This window comes from Orcinus orca, chromosome 1 (assembly GCF_937001465.1).
Source record: "Orcinus orca chromosome 1, mOrcOrc1.1, whole genome shotgun sequence".
Classification (NCBI taxonomy): Eukaryota; Metazoa; Chordata; class Mammalia; order Artiodactyla; family Delphinidae; genus Orcinus; species Orcinus orca.
Window position 1 is genome coordinate 47,508,485 of NC_064559.1, and position 21,579 is coordinate 47,530,063.

The 21,579-nt window shown below is 42.5% G+C and overlaps 1 protein-coding gene across 8 annotated transcripts in view; it reads right to left on the minus strand.

Moving 5' to 3' along the window:
- TSEN15 (tRNA splicing endonuclease subunit 15) overlaps positions 1-21,579 on the minus strand; it is a 135,828-nt gene that overhangs the window by 67,429 nt on the left and 46,820 nt on the right. The window contains exon 7 of one of the 8 annotated variants that reach the window (XR_007474507.1): positions 2,533-2,621. The exons of the other annotated variants lie outside the window; for them this stretch is intronic. The gene's annotated coding sequence lies outside the window, so the exon portion shown is untranslated. The remainder of the gene's footprint in view (positions 1-2,532; positions 2,622-21,579) is intronic. 8 annotated transcript variants of the gene reach the window in all.

The following is a 21,579-nucleotide window of genomic DNA, read 5'->3' on the forward strand; positions in this document are numbered from 1 at the left end:
TCCTAAGTGGCCTGAGAGTAGCCTCCTCCCGTGCTAGTCCATTCTCCACTCTGCCTCATTCATTTAGTTCATTTATTCATGCAGCAAATATTTAAGGAGGACCTTATACATGCCAGGTCTTCACAGGAGACCAAGCAGGGCATGAGTCAGACCTAGTCCTGCCTCTGTGAACTTACAGGCTGGAGATAATGTGTGTATGTCATTCTCACGCTTCAAAACTAATGTTGGGTCCTCTACCAAAGTACTCTACAGTGTTGTTCCTAGAATTCTGGGCTCTGGGGGATACAGCAGACAGAGTCAACTCTGCTCTCAAGAGGCGGTTAACTGATAGAGAGGTTCCTGTGTGTGTGTGCGTGTGTGTGTGTGCATGTGTGTGTGTGTAAAATGGCAGGAGGGCCCATGGGCTGCACTTCTGCCTTCTAGCCCTTGAGCTGGAGGACAAATGGCCTCTTCGTGCACTAAGGTCTCAGTTTCAGCTCTCCCTTATCACTGCTCCTGCGTGTTCTGTACCTGGTCCTCTACCATATTGCTCTAATGCTGTCCCCTGTCCTCTGCATACCCTTCTTTCAGTGGGATTTTATTTCTCTTACCCTGAACTCTCATTCATCCTACCAAACCCACTTCAAGTATCATTTTCTATGAACTCCTTCCCGGCAACCCCAGATAAGCGAGGGGATCTTTGTCCTGTGTGCCCATAGCTACTTCTTATTCATCATCATAGCCTCAATGCCTGAAATATAATAAGTCCCCAATAAATGATTTTGGACAGATGATTAATGAATGATGATTGGACGAATACATAAGTGAATAAATGTATGAATATTATGAAAGTGCCTGGCCTGTCTGCAGTTCCCCGGGGAGGATGCATTGGTTCTCAAACTTCAAAGTGGAATAAAAAGACCATAAGTATCTACTTACTCTTTTCAAAGAGAAAATGTTATTTTTCTTAACATTCATACTTTTAACCTGCTCTAAATATCCCTTCTGTTCTTTTTTCCTAGAGAAGATTTTTTTTTGTCTCTGCGAGCCTTCCTTTGTGACTACCCAAAACTCAAGGATCAAATACTTCATTTCTAAATGCCATGTGTCACAGGCAGCTCTTTCTTCTGATTGGGGAATGACCTCAGTGCTGCCAGAGTGCTTGCCATTCCTCCCAACTTTCATGTTTACGACTGCTGTCAAAACTGTCGTGCGTAAGATATAAAATTTCTTCATTAAGCATGAGTACACCACTATGTGAGTGTTTTATAAACCAATCTGAAGCAGGCCTAAAATTTCTTAATTTTTCTCAGACCTTTAAAAACACAATCAAACCAAAGAGAAACCTCATGAAATAATCCCACAGAGGTTCTCTCCAGGTGCCCTAGGGTGACCGTCTGATCACCCAACCATTATTGTTATTTCTATGGTTTCTATGAAACCCCTCAACAAGCCACTTCAACAAACCAGATATTAATTAACCTTCAGTTAGCTTGCAAACATTCTGAGATTCAAATTGTTTTTCTTGATACTTCAGGATATTTTAAGCGAGCAGATTAATCTTCCTCACATCTGCCCCTCCACATGACTCTGCAGACACGTCATCTGAGATGGGAACCTGGGTGTCTTCACCAAAAGTACACAACCCCAGCTGCTTCTCACTTTCCCTAGCGGCCTGAGCTCTGTTTCTTTCATTATAGGCTGGGGAAGAAAAATTGAGTTGGAAATACATCTATAATTACCACTTCTTGGAATTACTTCAGTTAAATTTGTTAGTATCAATTACACAGGAGAAACATTTCATCCTTAGAAAATCCTAGTTGCTAAAATCTTCTACTAGTCACTTAATCAGCAATACTCAGAGAAAAAGCCACATCCAGCCCTTGCACATCTAAGATTTTGGTACACAAAATTATAATCCTTGAGTTTTTTAGATTACTTTCTGGTAAACTCCTGTTCTGATTTTATCAATAGAAATGATCCAGTAATGTGCATTGCTGTGATCAAGGCTGCGTAAAGGGGGTCAGGTGTGCGTGTGTGTGTGTGCATGTGTGTGTGTATGTCTGTGTGTGCTATCCTCAGGGTATCAGTACATATCACACCAGATCAATAAAGGAGTTTTTGCAAAAAATAAAGGCTTGCCAGAGGCTCTGGAATTCCCAACTATGACTTACAACAGAGGAATTCCTTCCCAGATTGTGAAAACTTTGTTGACTTTTAACTACTAAAAAGAACTGATCTTAATGTGAGGGAAATGTTGTGGGTTTCTTAGGAAAAACTGTTGTGTAAATATAGTGGTTCTGTCTTATTATCTTGGCTTAGCCTGGAAAAGCAGAAGCTAACGTAGATGCATTAACCTTTCTCAAGTATAGATAGAGGTTTAATGAGGACACTGGACGTTTGCTGTCCATTTCAAGGAAGATCAAATAAGAAAAAATGGACTTAAGTTTCAACCAGAGAGAGTATGATCAGGCTTAAGCGAGAGCTTGTTGATTAGACAGCTGGTTTATGCAGCTTCTCTAAAGAGGAGCAGGGGATTTAACAAGTACTTACTGGGTGTCTATTGCATAGAAGGCTTAGGTTGTGGAGGATGAAAAGAAAAGCAAGGTACGTTCAGTCTCTGCCCTTTAGGAGGTCACAATCTAGTTGGAGAGAGGAGAGAATTACTCACAAAATGACGGGTAATATAGAATAATAATGCAAGATATGGCTTGAGACAGTATACACAAGGGCCAAGGGAGTATGGGAGTTGAGCACTCTGAGCATTCTGAGTCCAGGATAGGGAGAGATCCCCACGGGCTGAAGCAACTGGAAAATCTTGGTATTAAGCCTTGGAGGATGGAAAGGGTTTTGTGAAGAGGAGAGAAGGAGGAGAAGCAGGAAGGGTATTTCCAGAGAGGTTACCAGATATTTTGAAAATAAGCTTGAAGAACAAATACATAATTGTACTTATATAAGGTACCTAGAGTAGCCAAATTTAAAAAAGACAAAAAGTAGAATGATGGTTGCCTGGGGGAGGGCAAAGTGGGGAATTTATTCTTTAATGGGTACAGAGTTTCAGTATGGGAAAATGAAGTCTTTCTAGAGATAGAAGATGATTGCACAACCATGAATGTACTTAATGACACTGAACTGCATGCTTAAAATGGTTAAAATGGTAAATTTATATTATACCCATTTTACCACAATTTTTAAAAATTGAGATAGATTTTTAGATAGAGTTTTGAGAGGATGAGTTTATATTGAACTTGTGAGGTCTCTTCTTTTATGACTCCATGTTAACTGTATGTGTGGCCCATGTGACAGCAAGTGTGAAATTATTAAATATAATCCATCCCTGGGCTGTTGCACTTTAAAGGTATTTGATGGTTGTGGTCATCTTGGTCTGTTGAGGTTGCTGTAACAGAGTATCATAGACTGGATGGCTTACGGAAATGCATTTCCCACAGTTCTGGAGGCTGAAAGACTGAGGTCAGGGCACCAGCATGATCGGGTCCTCTTCTGGTTTCAGACTTTTCCTTGTATCCTCACATGGCAGAAAGAGAGGAAGCAAGCTCTCTCTTGAGTCTCATAAGGGCACTAATCCCATTTGTGAGGGCTCCATCCTTGTGACCTCATCTAATCCTAATTACCTCCCAAAGGCCCCACACCATCTTCTGATATCCTCACACTGGGGTATAGGTTTTCAACATATGAATTCAGTCCATAACAGTGGTTGACTACCTAGCAGCTTTTCCCCTCCTTCTTCTTTACACACAGAAGTCCACTTCCACTAGAGAGGCCAGTTACTTTCCCAGCTTCACCATAGGTAGAACATAGGCATGTGACCCTATCCTGACCCTTGATACTAAGGAGAAATCTGCCAGGGGGTAAAATTTTGGAAAAAATTTTCCTCCCTATTTAAAAAAGAGATAAAACTCGAATGGTGTGCACTTTCTCCCTGTCTTCCTTTGGATATTTTTGTGAAGACATAATGCTTAATGCTAGATGGCTAACCTACATCCATATGGGAGAGCCTAAAGAATGACAGATAAGTCAATATGGAATCTTTACTACCTTGTTACTATATTAATCACCCTCATAAAATAGATTCCTCCTTGTTTAAGTTAATATTAGTTAAGTATTTGTTTATTTGCAGCCAAGATGATTCCAATGGACTATGGTATTACAAAGACAGCCCTACAACACATTGCAGGAAATTCGTATACTGCTGGAGATTGTTCTTCCCTTAAAAAATGTGTCTGTTATAATTTTCTTCCATTACATGACAGGCAAAATAAAGAACATAAAGAGCAGGACAAAAAGAATAGCTAGTTCTGGGTTTGGAAAGGCATAGGACCATCAGCAAATAAGCTGGTAGTAAACAAAGTAAATAGCCAGTATTTTGCCACACACTGGAAAGAATCACATTCTCCTTTGTATCTGAGAAAGGTTGTATTTAAAGGGAACATTGGGTAAAAGTATAAACAAAGACTGAGAACTCTCTGAAAACAGTAAGGGTCTAGAAGCAAGAAAGCAATAACCCAGTGCAGATCAGAGCAGGATACTAACAGTGTAGCCTAAGAAGAGGGTCAGTGGAATCCAGAAGACAAACCTAAGGTCTGCATCAGACCACTGTCTTCTCTCAGCTCAGCTCTATAGGTTTCAGTAATTCTCAACTAAGCTTTCTGCTTTTCTTAGTAAGATCCAAGTTAAAGTGCCCCTCAACATACTGCTACATATAGATACAAGGTCTGCATGGGTCTGCTCTGATTTGAAATAAAGATTCTGACACTCTTTTGTCAGATTTTTCTACCAAGATGAACATCTTCCTGGGGGTATTGCAATTTAGATATTTATTAAGCACTTTTATTAGCTGGTGGTATTACAGCTACTTCCAAAGTTGATTAAACAGACACAGCCAAGGAAGGGAGGATGGCTCCATCTGTCCATTAATGATGCTGGCAGCCCTGAGCAAGAGATCCAGGCATGGGGCAATCTGTCACATCCCAGTTATGACTGTCCTGTGGTGCTTTTAACGGGAACCAAGGTGCTGCACTAGGCAGCTGTCCCCTAAGAATAAGACTCCTTGATCTGAGGCAACTAGAATTAAACCACTTACTTCTCCAGAAAAAAAGAAGTAGACTCCATGATATGGTCTACCTCCTTTCCCATTGTTCACACACTAGTGTTTTAAAAAGGGAAACTTGAGTTCCCCGAAAGGAAGCTGATCCTAATGTTTGGCAAAGCATTATGTTTAAAGAAAAACCCACAAAACTCAGAGCTGTGAATGAATGACACAAATGTCCTCATAAAACTGCAGCCCCTGTGAAATATGGCTGATCCAACACATCAGGAATTAGCGAGTCTTCCCACAAGGCCCAGCTTGCTTTAAGGCTAAAAATGGAATGAGAAACACCAACTCATATCATCTAATCTGATCAAGGGCAGAGTCTTTGGGCTATTCTCTCAGCATTCAAGGAATGTGCTATTATTCCCCTGATAGCACACAAACTCTCCATGAGTTGCAGAGTCCCAGTGGAGATGTAAGTGTTTTGCCTCTGGTGAAAATGAACTTCCATGGAAAATGTGACACAAACACTACCTTTTGGGTCTCAAATGAATCAGATTTTATGCCAGAAAGACTTTTCTCATTAAAACTGTACTTTGGGGAAGTGGTTCTCAAAGGGCTTGTGGGGCTTTCTGATGGTCCTCCAGGGCAGGAGTGGCCCAGGAGTCCCCAACTCCTGGGCCACAGACCGGTACTGGGCCACAGCCTGGTAGGAACCGGGCTGCAGAGCAGGAGGTCAGTGGCAGGGCAGTGAGCGAAGCTTCATCTGCCGCTCCCCTATCGCTGGCACTACCGCCTGAAACACCCTCCCCACCCACCCCGGTCCGTGGAAAAATTGTCTTCCATGAAACCGGTCCCCGGTGTCAAAAAGGTTGGGGACTGCTGCCCTAGGGCCTGACTGCTCCCCCAACCCCTACCCCGTGACCTGTTCTGTTTTACTCAGGTTTAAAAAGGGGGAAATATAGAGCAGTGGGAAGAGTAAGGTCTGGGGAGTCAGATCTGTGATTAAATTTTAAGCTTGCTACTTCCTCACTGTGTGATATTGGACACATTCACTAATTCCTCTGAGCATCTTAGAGGGTTGATGTGAGCCAATATATGTAACGTACCTAAGAAAACACAAAGGATCAGATTGTTAAAGCATACTCATAAGAATAGATCTTACCCAGTGTCAAGCTTTACTAATAACATCAGTGAAACAGGTCATTGCAAGGTTCAGATAAAGCAATGAGTGGTCTGAGACTAATGCAGCCGCCCAGGCCCTTTTATGCCACATCAAGATATTCTCTTGCCCAGATGAACATAGAAAACCTTTAAGCCATATATACGGCCACATCACCTACACGGAAAAGAGTCATTGGGAAGTACCTTCATATTTATATTCAGATAGTTACCTAATTTACTTTACTTTTTCCCAGAAACCATGCTCAACGTATCCATAGGTTCTAGATTTGTAACAAATGAGCAACCCAGGCAGATCAGGTAGCTCCTTATAAAAGCATTTCATAGATAAGGATCCTGCAACTAGCAAATATCATTAGTATGCTTAGTTGGATGTCTATCATTAGCATGCTTACATGAAGATTTGACTGAGTTACCTTCCTTCTGTCTTTCCCATGGGCTTCCCCCCGGTAAAGAGGGAGGATGGGTTGTAGGCCTATTGTTAAACACTTCCTGCCTAGAACCTAACCCAGACTGGAACTTGACAGATAGTAGCTTTTATCACATTATGAAGAATAATAACTACAATATGACTGTGCTTACTGTACTTCTATTTCTTCCCGACTTTCCAGGTCTCGCCTAATTCAGCCTCTCTCTTTCATCTAGGCCTCACCTGTCCAATTGTGTGCAATTCTCACCTCAGCCTTTTCTCCCCTTATTCCATTCTACTGGCTCTACCCATCTTTCAAGGACAGTCAAGAGCCCCTTCCTCCTGAAAACATCCATGTCTACTTCTGCCCTCTGATCTCACCCTTTCTACCATCTCTAATCCATGACCTAACACTGAGTTTACAGTGTCTTACATCATTCTGTTTCTTACTTTCGTATGTATGACAGTTTTCTTTCCCTAAATAGGTTATAAATCCTAGGATAGCTGAGAACTCTAACTTGCTCTGAGTCACTTATACCAGGAAACATTGCTTGATCCACCTCCCCAACAGACGTGGTCCCACGTTATTGACCCCATCAACACCCCACTTCCCATACTGTGAGGTTATCATAATTTCTTGTAATTCCAGATTTAATTGTTGTTTCTCTTTAAGGGCAACAAGCTCCTGGAAGACAGGGTCATGTCTCTTTTGCTCACTCTTATAAACCTAGTGCCGGATACAGCACCTGGCAAAGAGGAGGTAATTAATAAGTATTTGTTGAAGAACCTGGTTTTCTAGTGGTAGAACTAGGTGGAGCAAGGAGGTCCATTAATGTATACAGTGAACATATTGAGCACCTACTCTGCATACTCAGGGTGCAGAGATGAATAAGACATGATTTCAGTCATCTAATGTCTGGCCTGAGAAAGTTTGAGTCAACTTCTTTACCACCACTATCTGGGTCTATAGATATGTAAAAAAATGTTAAGCAGATAAAGTCAAAACCAAATCCCATTAGTTAAGCCCAATGAGTTAATGGGAAGAAAGTAGAAAAAATAGGGGAATGTAGCTCTAGAGGGGTGTGGGTGCTCTCAGGAAGACTTCCTGCTCCCACTGCCTCTTCTTCCTCCCCAATGGCCATCGTACAAGTTTTACCACTGGCCTCAATTCATGTGAAATCCTTACAGCAATCCTTAAATTGAGCTTTAACTTAGTAAATAGACAGTTGTGTAGGTATACGCTAGGGCACCTTTCTGGATACCTTTTTTTTAGAATGACACAATCTGAATAGCATTCCGACTTGTTTATAGCAGATTTTGGCCACCAACGTAAAGCTACATGCTAATTAACTATATTGTTCAAACCAGATAATAATATATACTTCATTTTGTCCATCTTGATATCACCCTACGTAGTAAAAGACATCATCTTATCGTTGCTTTTCCTAAATCAACAACTTTCATAGGTTTGGTACAAGGTCAGTCCATTCCTTAGTCTTCTGAGAAATAAGGGAATCAATGAATTTGGCATTTGTTAGTTGTACCTTATGAAAGCTAAAGAGAAACTCCAGTGGACCAATCTCTCAACTCCTCCTGGGAAGAGGGGTTGGGATTATGGAATGGTGGCAAATGGACTCATATGATATTTTCTCAAGTATGTAAGGTGATTCGCTTCCTCCCTCCCTCTTTTCCTTCCATCCATTCTGAGCCAAGTGATTCCACAGTGCTGCTCAATCTGAGAAAGTCCCTCCCACTCAGGCTTTCACCCTCCGAGGCTGCTTCCTGGTGCCCGAGCTAAAGCCATCTGCAGTCTACGCCGACATCCCTAGCTGCCTTCGGCCGTATATTAAGAAGATTGATTCTTTCACAAGCGATCAGCTGGCTGCTGCTTTTTCCCCATTACATTTGCCCTCCCACTAAGGGGCTTCTCTTCTTCTTCCCTCCTGGAAGGTGAGCTCCGTATCCCTTGGTACTCTCTTCAAAGCCTTTTTCCATGCTCCGTCCTCCTCTTCCACAATGTGTTAGTAATTATTTCTCTGCTCTCCCACTAAACTGGAGCTCTTTGAAGGCAGGATCTGTGTCTCATTTGCCTTAGCATATCCAGTGCCTTCAAGAGGGCCTGGCACATGGTGAGTGTTGAGTAAATGTTTGGATTTAATGAATACATTGAATCAACGTTGAATCAGAGAACAAATACTTAGCATCTGGGAGATACAAAAGGCAGTAGGTTTAATGATTCATATTCGAGTACTTCATCCATCTGTGACAGAGGAATAAATGGCAAGGGATCCTATAGGCTACAACACCCTTCTGGGTGAAGCCAGGGTCGGTGGAGAGGCAGTAGCAAGAAAGAACAATAGAAATTTGATCTGTGTCTTTTGTAGTCTCTGGGGACAGCAGGACAACACTGATTTAAAGAGAAATTTGAGGGGAAAAAAAAAAAAAAACCCAGACAAAAGAACCCCTTCAACTGGTTTCAATTTAGCCAATGTAACCCCCTGCCCATTTATCAGGACTCAGCACTTTTTTTTTTCTCTTTCCACACCACTTAGAACTCTGACCAATGATCTCAGATGGTTCTTTTTTCCCACATAGATTTTAGTACCATCTCTAATGCATTCATTTGGATTAAAAATAAAGACAAAAAGAATTACAGTTGCTTAAGAGGCCTCTTCTGTCCCCTCCCCGATCTGTCCATAGGAGGTCCGAAGCCCAGAAGTCTACTTAGAGGGCCCTGGTGGAGGCGTCCTGAGGAATGTAAACAGCATTATGAAACCAGAACCTCAGAGTTTTGGTGAGAGAATGGAGTTTTGGGAGGTCCCTCTCCCTGATGTGTCCATGAGTCAGAGTTAGCTATGCTTCTAAGAGACAGAACAGCCATTAGTCAAGGCCAACTTGAAGGAAAATATGTCTTGTACTGTAAGCTCAACCCCACAATTCCTAAAATGGACCAGTCTGGCCTGCTTCCAGACTGCACAACCTAAACTAAAGAGGGAGTGGAACAAATGCAATTATCATATTTTATTAGTGCCCCCCTGTGCACTGTCCTGGTCTCAGGCACCTGGCCATCGAAGACATTCTCTTAGCTCAGCCTCAGGATGCAGACATTTGCCTGATGGATAAGTAGTTGGCAAAAGCACATTAAGTTCCTCAGAGGAAAGATGCACTCATATTATCTGACCCAAATCATTATGACTTATATACAGAAATAGGATTGGAAGATTTCAGGGAGTGTGGTTTGCTTTCTTTCTGTCATCCTCAATTTCTCATCGGAAGCTTAACATGGATTTGCAACTGTTTGGTACAGGATTTCTAGAATTCTCTTTCTCTCCTAGAAGGGTGGGTATTTTATTAGAAGCAATAGTAATAGCAATAGCTACACTTAATGACTCTCCACCTTGTGTCAGGTGCCACAGCAAAGCCCTTTATATGAGTTACTTGTGTATTAGTTTGCTAGGGCTTCCATAACAAAATCTACAGCCTGTGGGGCTTAAATAACAGAAATTAATTTTCTCACAGTTCTGGAAGCTAGAAGTCCAAGATCAAGCTGCCAGAAAATTTAGTTTCTGGTGAGGCCTCTCTTCCTGGCTTGCAGATGGTACTTTCTCACTGTGTCCTCACATGCCTTTTTTCTGTGCACACAAGGAGAGACAGAGAAAGATCCCTGGTGTCTCTTCCTCTTCTTATAAGGACATTAGTCCTATTGAATTAAGGCCTCACCCTATGACCTCATTTTAATCTGATTACCTCCTTATAGGGCCTAACTCCAAATACAGTCACACCAGGGCTTAGAGCTTCAACATATGAATTTTGGCGGAACACAATTCAGTTCATAATAACCTCACTGAGTCCTCTCCACAAGCTTGGGAAGTCAGGGGCATTCTCTACCTTCTATTGCTAAATAAATTGAGGGTTAAGTAATTTGCCCAAAGTCTCACTGCCAATAAGTAACTTGTTGGTGTTGGGGTTGCTTGTTTTTATAGAAGGAGAAGTGGAAATACACAGAGCTCATTGGTATGAATGTAGGGTTGCTAGTAGAAAAGTCAGAAAGGAACTGGCAGGTGGAAGCAAGAGCAAAGCACTGAATTCACTGGGATAGAGTCTTTCGCTTCAAGGCTCTGTAAGAGCAAGAAGCTAGGCCATAGGAAAGGCCAGACATGGCCTCCAGTGCTGCAGAAGCTGAAGAAGGGATTAAGAACTTGGCGTCCAGCAGATCACCGCCTGAAAGGAGAATGTAAAGTGTGTGAAAAGCCTGGTGGTTCAACTGCGTGAACATGAAGACCAGGAGAGTCTCGACTGGGGTCGGTTCCAAAATACTGCTTTCCCCTGCATTCATAGGGGTTTCATAGGCCCAGGTATACACAGCACAAGGAGAAAATATATTTTAAAATGAAATATTTCTTTCTGGGAAAAAAAAGAAAGATGAGTTTAGTTAGACGAGTCACTGGTCATTGTGCTGAGCTCCGAATACTAAGACAAGAAGATGTGGTCACTATCTTCCGGGCACTCACAGTCTCGGCAGCGGTGAAGGGAGTCTTCCTTTCCGGGCCCCCTGATCTGGATACAACTGGGAAGTAGGAAATTGTCCCTTTGGGCTCCTTCCTTCTCTGAGTCACACTTTTGGGTTCCCCATTGGTGCCACTCTCCTCAGAGGTCACCTTTTCCATGTCTACCTCCAATCTGGCAGCTGGCACCCCAGATTATCCAGGGTCTTCGCTGGTGATGACTCACCCCATCAGAAATGTCTTGATATTTCTTCCACTAAAACATCTTTGATCCAAGTCCCTTTCCCTTGAGGCAAGCCTGGCTAGGAAAGGAAAGGTCATAGCTCATTTGTTCCTTCTCTTGGGTAACATCCTGACATTTTATTGGTGGCCTCTGGAGACTGGCACCAATTTCAGGCACCACAGCAGGCAGTATGGTGGGAATTTTCTGAGGGTAGTTGAGTCTGTCAATGGACATCAAACCCACGGTGGATGAGACATCATTCATCCTGGGCTTTTCACAAATAAGGCTATTCCTGCTACTACACAGAACTGGGCTAAAGGGTGTGTACCAGCCCCTGTCAGTGCTTCACTCCTATCTCCCAGACTTCATATTCCAGAATGAAGACGGCCATGCTGCTTCTGGTTGTCTGCCAAGGACGTCCCTGGGAGTAACCCTCAACCAATGACTCTCCAGGGATGGGGTATAAATAACTCAGCTCCCTCATCCCTTGGGTGGGATCATTTTGAGGCATATGTTTTACACTGTGACCTCACGTTTCCCTGTGGAGTTTCAGTTACTCGCAGTAGAAAATGAATAATAATATACCTATTATTGGCTGCTTCCCCTTCCCTTCTTCACTGCCAAATGGCAAATGGTGTTTCCTGTGTTTCACAAATCAACTACTTGCACTGAAACCCTTTTCTCAGTGTCATCTTCCAGAGGAAGCAAACTGAGAAAGGGTGGCTATCAGAGAAATGGACAGAGGCGTGCAGCAGGACAGTGTACAGGCCAGGCTCTCTCATCATGCTGTGTCATTGGCAGTCCCCTGTGGGGAGCCTTACCAGCACCCCTACTCTTCCCTCCTCTGCATGGCCATGAGAAGAGGGTGGGGAGCCCACGTCAGAGCTGGTCTCCCTGCGGAGACGTTTGGAAAGGGCAGCCCCAGCTGATGGTGTTTCCTAACTTCTCTGAGTGGAAACTTAATTGGGACTAATTCTGCCAGGGCAAGTGCAGGGCTCTGGGAATAAATCTTTCAATAGGATGCATGGGATTTGGTGTCAGAAATGTCTTGTTTGGATTCTAGGTCTACCACATATGAGCCATCTGGCTGTTTAACGTCTCTATATCCTATTGTCCTCATCTATAAAATGGGATAATTGCTGCCTCAAAGAATTGTTCCAAGGATGACAATAATAGCCAATAGGATTCCCAGAGGCTTACATGAAGTTAATGTAGCTCAAAACAGCCTTATGAGGGTGTGTCATGGGTCACTTACCCAAAATCCTTAGAGCCAGATGAGTTTTGAAATTCAGAATTCAGATTTAATAAAGATAACATGGCACATGTAACATATATTACAGAACCCCCTCAGGGTCTTGGGGAGTCCCCTAGACTCAATCACAATATTTCTGTACAAAACTAGGAAGATTTATGCAAAGTGGGTTAAAGCTCATAAAAAATCTCATTTTGGAATTGCAGATAAAGGACTGTGTCCCAGAGAAGTTAAGCAACTTGCTTAAGATCACACCCCAGGATTTGAGCCCCAAAGATTCATGCCACAGCCCCCCCGCTCTAACCACTACACAGCACTGCCTCCAGCAATGAAACCCTCTCCCCAGAATGAATGAAGGTAGTTAGAGACTTGTATCTGATTCATATGGTAGATAAGAGCTGCTTTTTGTTATGATCAAGAATAAGCTTATATAATTTCCCCAGAAACAAAATTGAAAATATGGTCACATTTGAAACATTAATGCTATAAAATACCAGCCTACAAAAAGTAATAGCTACCATTTCTTGAAAATGTGTTGAATAGTTCACATATATTCACCTCATCTAACCCCTATAAGGGCCCTAAGAGATAGGTTTTATTAGTACCACCCATTTTATAGATGAGCTTAAGTAATTTACCCAAGGTCACCCGTAAATAAGGAGCTGGGCAGGAGATCCAATCTGGGTCTGCTGAAGCCTGCGCCCCTTCCACTACACTGCCCTTCCTCCAAAGGACAGGTGTGTGCTGCTGACCGTCATTGTGTGGTTCGCCCAAGGTCACAGGAGAGCCAGCCCAGAGCACTAACTACCTTGGCCCCGCTACCTCGGAAAGCCTTGCAGTCACTGACTTCTACTTTGGAAAGCTCCACAATTCAATATCATTTCTTTTTTGCTGCCCACTCTTGCCACTCTGACAAAAGAACAGTACCTGGTGTTCACTAGAAGATGCAAGGGCATTGATTGGAAAGAAAATGTTATTTTATTCCAGTCCTTTCCATAGCGGTGTACCTTTCTATATTTAGATAAGTGCTCTCTGCAGCCAAAGAGGCAATAAAAGCAAGATAAAAATGTACTAGGCCCATGCCAGGAAACACTAAGAAGCTGTAAGTTCTTATTCTTTGCCCAAAGATGATTATTAAAAAAACAAGAGAGACAGGAATAAAGACACAGACCTACTAGAGAATGGACTTGAGGATATGGGGAGGGGAAAGGGTAAGCTGTGACAAAGCAAGAGAGAGGCATGGACATACATACACTACCAAATGTAAGGTAGATAGCTAGTGGGAAGCAGCTGCATAGCACAGGGAGATCAGCTCGGTGCTTTGTGACCACCTAGAGGGGTGGGATAGGGAGGGTGGGAGGGAGGGAGACGCAAGAGGGAAGAGATATGGGAACATATGTACATGTATAACTGATTCACTTTGTTATACAGCAGAAACTAACACACCATTGTAAAGCAATTATACTCTAAAGATGTAAAAAAACAAAAAACAAGAGACAATAAAAACAAGCAATCTCTGCAAACACACAGTGCTTTAAGATCTGGACCATCTCATAGCCTCGGGGCAGTTGAGGAGGGATGAGGATAGCATGGTCCTCTTCTACCTTTACAGAAATGAGGCCCTAAGGAGGCAAGCTGAGCAGATCTCAGCCTGAACTACTTGTGAAGTCAGGGAAGAATGTCAATAGGGAAGTCATGGGCTGCCTGGAAGGATCCTCCAGGGCGCCAGGTATCAGCTGCTACTCCACAGACCAAACTTGAACTCTAATATCTCGAAAAGGTAAAGATGAATTTGAAAGATGACTGAGGTTCATTCATTCATGATTCTGAGGGCTTGATGGGTAAACAAGGCCCAAGCTTCCTTGCGCCCTTGAGAACCCCTTCTCTGGGCTCCCGCCGGAGAGCTGTAATTCCTCCATTATTCATAGCAACAAATATTTCAATCATTAACTGTGTCCACTACAGTCACTTGTACAATGTTTTATCCTTTTTTGTAAATTGCACTTTTGTAAATTGCCCTCTTCGAGGGCAGAGAACAGTCCCTAGTTATTTTATAACTTCTATAGAAGCTAGCATGGCATCTAGTAAATTGAGATTTTTAAATGCACCTCTTGTTCAAGCCTTTTTTCAGTCGCATCTTCTACTGGTTTGAGCCAATAAGTAGTTTTCCCTTCCAGTCCTGTGAAGCCTCAAATTTCTGGCCTCTATCTGGTCCCTTTCATTTCTCCTGTCATACAAACCAGTTCTTGCCTGAGCAGCATATCTCTGTCTTGTGATACTTTGTTAAACGCAGTAAGTGATAAGCTATCTCTCACTTGGAGAAAAAGGCTTGTAAGGCACTTGGCCTGCCTTTGAAATTATCAGTAACAACAGATTTACCAAATGCTTTGCCATCACTTCCATTGGTCTCCATCTTCCCAGCCTTCACTATCAGTGTCTGTGCCACCCACCATCCAACTGCTGAGTCAATGCAACATATTTTAGGTTCTTCTTACATTCACTCTCACTTCAAAGTGCCCATTTCTAAATTCACTAAGGTAATTAACACAAGCTGCTATAATAAATAAACCCCAGAATTTCAGGGACCCAACACAAAATAAGCTTGTTTCTTCCTTATACAGTCCAACGCAGGTGTTACTGGGCGACAGACAGCTTTCTTCCAGGTGGTGATTTAAGGACCCCAAGCTCCATCTATCTTGTGGTCCCACCATCTCCTATGGTCCCTTTGTTTTCTGCTTCTAGCCAATGGAAAGGAAAAGAGAGGGGAGAAGGGATACCCTCTTCTAAAATCCTTGCCCCTGGAGTGACACACAGCACTCACATTCCATTTTCTCCATGCCATGTGTCCACACCCAGATGCAAGAACAGCCTGTGAGCTGTTTCTGCCACCAGTGTCTAATAATAATAGCTAGAATATATTATTCATCTTCATTTTGCAAATTGTGTACTTTAATTATTTCATACAATATATAAAACAGCCTAAAAAGTAGGAACTATCATTGCCATTTCAGAAATGAAAAGAACACGTAAATATGTATATCAATCTCTAAACCTCAGTAACTATATATATATAGTGGCAGATCAAGTGGCAGGTCAAGATGTGAACTCAGACTTGTATGACACTCAAGCCCCTGTCTCTTCTTTTGCACGATGTAGCAAGAAATACACAGATCTGCTTTGAGACTGGGGGGTGGAAAGGATTAGGGACAATGACCCAAGCTGGATTTTTAAAAAATAAGTATCTGACAAGCCCAGAGAGGTATTAAGACTGGAGAATGACGTTCCTGCTTGAAGCAATGATATGTGCAAAGGCAGTGAGGCCTGAATAAGCATGGTAATGCCTGTGGAAGACTTATTTTAAAAAGAATTATGATGTTTAGATAGTATTTATCCAAGTGTTTTAGGATTACCAAAATCATGTCCTAAACCTCAGCCATCTTTCTACGAAACGTCCCTGAGGGAGCTATATACCCAAAGAACACTGGTAAAGGAAAGGAAGTGTCCCATTCTCAGCTAAAGTTGGGCTCTTACCCCAGCACAGAGGCTTTGTAAGCTGGGCTGGAGCACATGAGCAAGTCTGAAGGCTTAGAGATGGAACACCTTTTCTCCCTGTAAGTCCAAACCCAACTTCAGGATTTTACCACACCTCACCTGCCAAAAATGAAGACCGAAAACCAAACAAATGAAAAGGCTTCATGATGCAAGATAAGAGCAAAAGGTTAGCTGGGCATGTTCTAAGCAGGAAGGCCCTGACTTTTCCCTCATTCAAGTCACATGGAAGCAGAAAGGTGAGCTAAATCTATTGACAGTTTCTGCAGCACAGGTGAAAGAGGTACAGGAGAGCACCAGAGAGAACTCTATCTTTATTCAGGACCTCTTTGTTTAAATCAAGTGTATGGAGGTATACTTTACATAAAATAACATATACCCATTTGAAGTATAAGTGTGACGAGTTTTGAAACTATAATCACACATGTAAGCACCACAACAATCAAGATATAATCATTTCCATCATCCCTTCTGAAAATTCCTTCACGCTCTTTTGTATTACATGCCCCCCACCGCAAGCACCAAGCAACCACTGATCTGTTTTCTGTCCCTATAAATGAGATTTGCCTCTTCTAGAGTTTTACATAAATTGAATTATACAGTATGAACTCTTTGGGCTCTGACTTCTCTTGTTCAACACAATGTTTTATGAATTATATATATATATATATATATATAAATAAGTAGTTTGTTCCTTTTTATTGCTCAGTATCCAGTCACCTACTGATGGACATTTAAGCTGTTTCTAGTTTGGGCTACTGTGAATAAAGCTGCTATGAACATATGTGTATAAGTCTTTTTGTGGACATTGTGCACAATCTTTTAATGGACAGTCCATGATCTTTTTTTTTTTTTTGCAGTACGCGGGCCTCTCACTGTTGTGGCCTCTCCCGTTGCCGAGCACAGGCTCCGGACACGCAGGCTCAGCGGCCATGGCTCACGGGCCCAGCTGCTCCGCGGCATGTGGGATCCTCCTGGACCGGGGCACGAACCCGCGTCCCCTGCATCGGCAGGCGGTCTCTCAACCACTGCGCCACCAGGGAAGCCCAGTCCATGATCTTTTAATGCACCTACTGGCAAACACAGTCCAGTGTCCTAGAATCTTGCCAATCTGTAGCAACTCTGCCCCATAGGATAGGAAAGAAGGAAGAGGAATAAGGAGCACGGTAAGAGAAGCATTGTTTCTCTTCTGTAAACCTAAGGCGTATAGCTCCATATCCATGGGTAATGCATATTATGTCCATTTTATCCCATGTATTTCTCTCCTACTTTCCCTCACTAGTTTTCTTCTTGTATTTTCTCTTACCTCATTCTTCATTCACTTTAAAATATATATATATTTAGCCTTGAGCACTGGAAAGAGTGTTTTTCATCATGAGACCTAATACCTTCATGAATGACTCTGATGTTTCATCCTGCTATTAAACACAGGATCTACTTTAAATAATCTGTGACCTTATTAGAGGAGTTATCACCAAGACACGGCCAAGTGCATTTTGGCTACTCCTCTCCCACCCCAATTGTGAGGCCGAAATCTGCCAGAGGAATATGCCGTTTTCTGTGTGGTCTGCTGTTTCAGGTCCCTAAAAGACTGAAGGGCCTCATTACCTCACATAGTTCTGTCCAGTTTCCAGAAATCGGATTAATCAACAAATAGGGTCTGACCCATTATATTTTTTCTTAGAGAATCAAAACAAAAAAGCAAACACACAAAAGCAACCCACACAAAATTGGTGGTTACAGTAGGAAACATAAGTAGAAAAACACAATTAAGCGTGATATATAGACACAAAAAAGGTGTTCAGACTAATGTCAAATGCTGGTGGACTATGGGCTAGTTGGAGCCTGAAGACATGTTTTATTTGGTTTTTGGGTTTTAAATAAAATTTATCCGACATTTAAAAGTGTGAAAACTTCACACAAAAAACTCACACACACAAAAGTAAGAATATCTGGCAACTAGGTCCATGTTGCCACTTCACAAAAATCTCCAGGAGGTGAGAGGCAACTGCTCCCTTTGGCCGAGTGTGTCACGCTCTCTCTGCACTTGCTTCACTCCTGCATGTTGTCTACCTTGTAGGTACTTTGGTTTGCAACTCTGGCATCAAAGCATCACATCTAGTAATGAAAAGAAGTGGCTGGACACACGTCACTGACAGGAAACGTACTGTCAGAGGTGGAGACAACATACGAGGTGAACAACCACACTCCAGGACAGGAATTCTTAGCTTCTAATATCTTATCCAGACACTTTCCTTCTCCTTTTCCCCCTCAATGGGAGGCTGAGGGGTTCCTGCCTCTCTCTAAGATGACCCCTTAGTGTGGCTCCTGTGGCATCTCTCTTGCTCCCAAGGGACCAGGTCAATGGGCCAGGAAAGCAGGCCCCCCAGGCCTATCCTGAGGGGCTCTGCTCCTTCCTCCTCAGCTTATTCTGCCTCCACCGTAAGCAAGTGAGAAGACTGGAACTTCCTACAGTGTTTCACAGTGGTGTTACATAGAAGGAAGAAGCGTTGTGATGATTCTACTTGAAGTTAGTTTTCTCTGCTAAGCCCGAGATCCACCCACGCAACTGTCCACGGTTATCTCCACCTCTGTCCTCCACAATTACCTCAATCAAAACTTTTCCAAATCTACATTTGTAATCTTCCCGTGCCATCCTCCCAGAACAAAATATGTTCTGTGTCCAGTATTTCCTTTTTGTATCCTCTCAATCACCTAAGCCATAAACCTTGGAATCATTCTAGGCTTCTCTGTTTTCTGACCGCCTACTTTTCCACATCCAAGAACAACCCACCTCCTTGCTATCCGTATGACCAGGCCACCCAAGATGGCTGTTCTCTTGCTCTGTGTACATCCCCTGCTTGACCCGTCCTACACCCTACTCACCTGACTGACCTTCCCTCTAAATCATAGAGCCTAATCAGTAAATGCCTATGTACTTGCCCCTGGCCCCAGCCAGCTCTAATCTTTAGATCAGAACTATCTCCACTATGATAGTTTGTCAAAGGAGTGGTGAGGGGCACGCCCACCTGCTGGTTTCCCTGGCAACGGATGAGCCAAACTCAATTCCCCCTATAACTGGTAACTTCCCCCTCCCACCAGGAGCAGAGACTGCTGTGAGGTCCTGCCTGCTTCTGCTGCCACAGTTGGGGAGGGGGAGGTGTCACTCCAGGACCTTGCTTCAGATATGTAAGCTCCCCCTAGCCATTAAACCACTGATGTCTCCGTCACTGACTCTAGGCTCTTTCTTCAGTATTGAGGCTGGGTAAGTACTGGGCTTGCAGGCCTGTGGGGCACAGCCTAGCACTATCTTTCTTACATGCCATCTTCTCTATCATTTGTGTAACCAATCTAGTTCAATCTTTTACACAGAATATTCTAGCAGTCTCTCTACATCCAGTCCTACCTACTCCATCCCTCTAGGTTCTAACCACAGCACAGTCAGAGTGATTTCTAAAACAGACGTCTGTTCCTGTTCCTCTTCAGCTTAAACCCTTTATTGGGCCCACTGTTTGCATCATGGATTCCACCCAAGGTTCTCAATGACCTGTTCCTGGCCTGCTCTCTAGACCTGACTGTCCACTATGGTGACCAGAAGCCACATATGGCTACTGAGCACTTGAAACAGGGCTGGTCCAAACTGAGGCTGTAAGTGTTAAACATACGCCAGATTTCAGAGTTAGTACAGAGAAAAAAGAATGTAAAACGTTTCAGTAATAACTTTTATATTGAGTATGTACATGTTGAAATAAAAATATTTTGCATATATGGGGTTAAAAATATATTATTAAAATTAATTGTACTTGTTTGTACCTCTATGAATGTGGCTTCTAGAAAACTTAAACATACATATGTGGCTTGCATTATGTTCTAGATGTTTTTCTTACCCTTTATGTTTTCCATCTCATACTCTGCTAAACACCAGGCATGCTCAGTGACTAACAGAGCAAGCTATGGTATTTTATAATCTTATACAGCACACTTTAAATGAAAATTAGAATGCCCTTGAACTATCATACCCTATTCCTCCTGTGATGGCTCTAAAATATAGGCACAGATCCCTTGACACTCCTCCTTTTAAAAGGTAGACTCTAATTCCCCTCTCCTAGAGTGTGGACTGGACTTAGTGACTAAGTAAATAAATAGAATAAAGCAGAAATATCAGTGTGTCATTAAGTGTTGGAATTTCCTCCTCCTCTCCCCCTCCCCCACCCACCTCTCTTAACGATGATTCACTCTGAGTGAAGCCAGCTGCCTTATCATTAAGAGATTCAATGAATCAGCCCTATGGGGAGCTCCACATGACAAGGTACTGACACCTCCTGACAACAGCTATGTGAATGAGCCATCTTGGAAGTGGATCCTTCAGCCCCAGTCAAGCCCTCAGATGACTACAGCTCTAGCCAGTGTCTTCACTGTAACTTCATGAGAAAACATGGGCCAGAATCACCCAGCTAAGCTGCTCTCAAATTTCTGAACCACAGAAACTGTGAGATAATGTTTGTTGTTTACAGCAGCTGAGTTTTGGGATAATCTGTTACATAGCAATAGATAACTAGTACACCACTCATGCCCTAAATCCCTCCACATTTCCACCCGAGGATAGGAAAAGAAGAGAGAAGAGAAGTTGCTAAGAGCTCAAACTTAGGTTTCACTTACTTAGACATCAAGATTCACTTCAAAACCATCCCCTCTATGAAACTTTTTCTAACAAACCCCAGTAGATTCCCATATGTCTATAAAAAATTTTTTAATTAGAAATGTTTTCACACATTTTGAATTCAGTGTCTTATCCAAAAACATTTCCTGTTTTAAAATTAACTTTTTAGAAATAAAAGTTTTTCTGATAAATACACACAGAAATGTTGGAACAATCTAAAAAGAAGGGAATTTAAATCACCTGACATGTGACCTCACTGAGGAAAACATTACTGATATTTTTAATATCCATTTCACATATAATTTTACATAATATTATTATCTTGCATATGCAGTTTTTCATCTTCTTTTTCTCATGCAATGACCTTGCCTCTCAGTTCCTTGACCTCCTCATATCAGCTACAGACTCCATGGTCAGGCTCTAGACCAAACCTTTGCTCCTCAAAGTGTGGTCCACGGACCAGCTGCATCAGCATTGCCTGAAAGCTTGTTGAATATGCAAAATCTAAGACCCCATCATGCTCTCACCTCAAGACATTTGTACTTGCTGTTTCCTTTGCCTGCAAAGCTAGTCCTTGTATGACTAATCCTTGCAAGACTCATTCCCTCACTGCATTCTGGTCTCTGTTCCAAGGTCACCTGCAGAGAAAAGCCATTCCTGACCTCTCTAACTAGAGTTGCATTCCTGTTGCATTCTACCCTCTCACCCTGCTTTACTTTCTTCATAACATTTATTACCACTTGACATTATTTTAGATGTATTCATTTGTT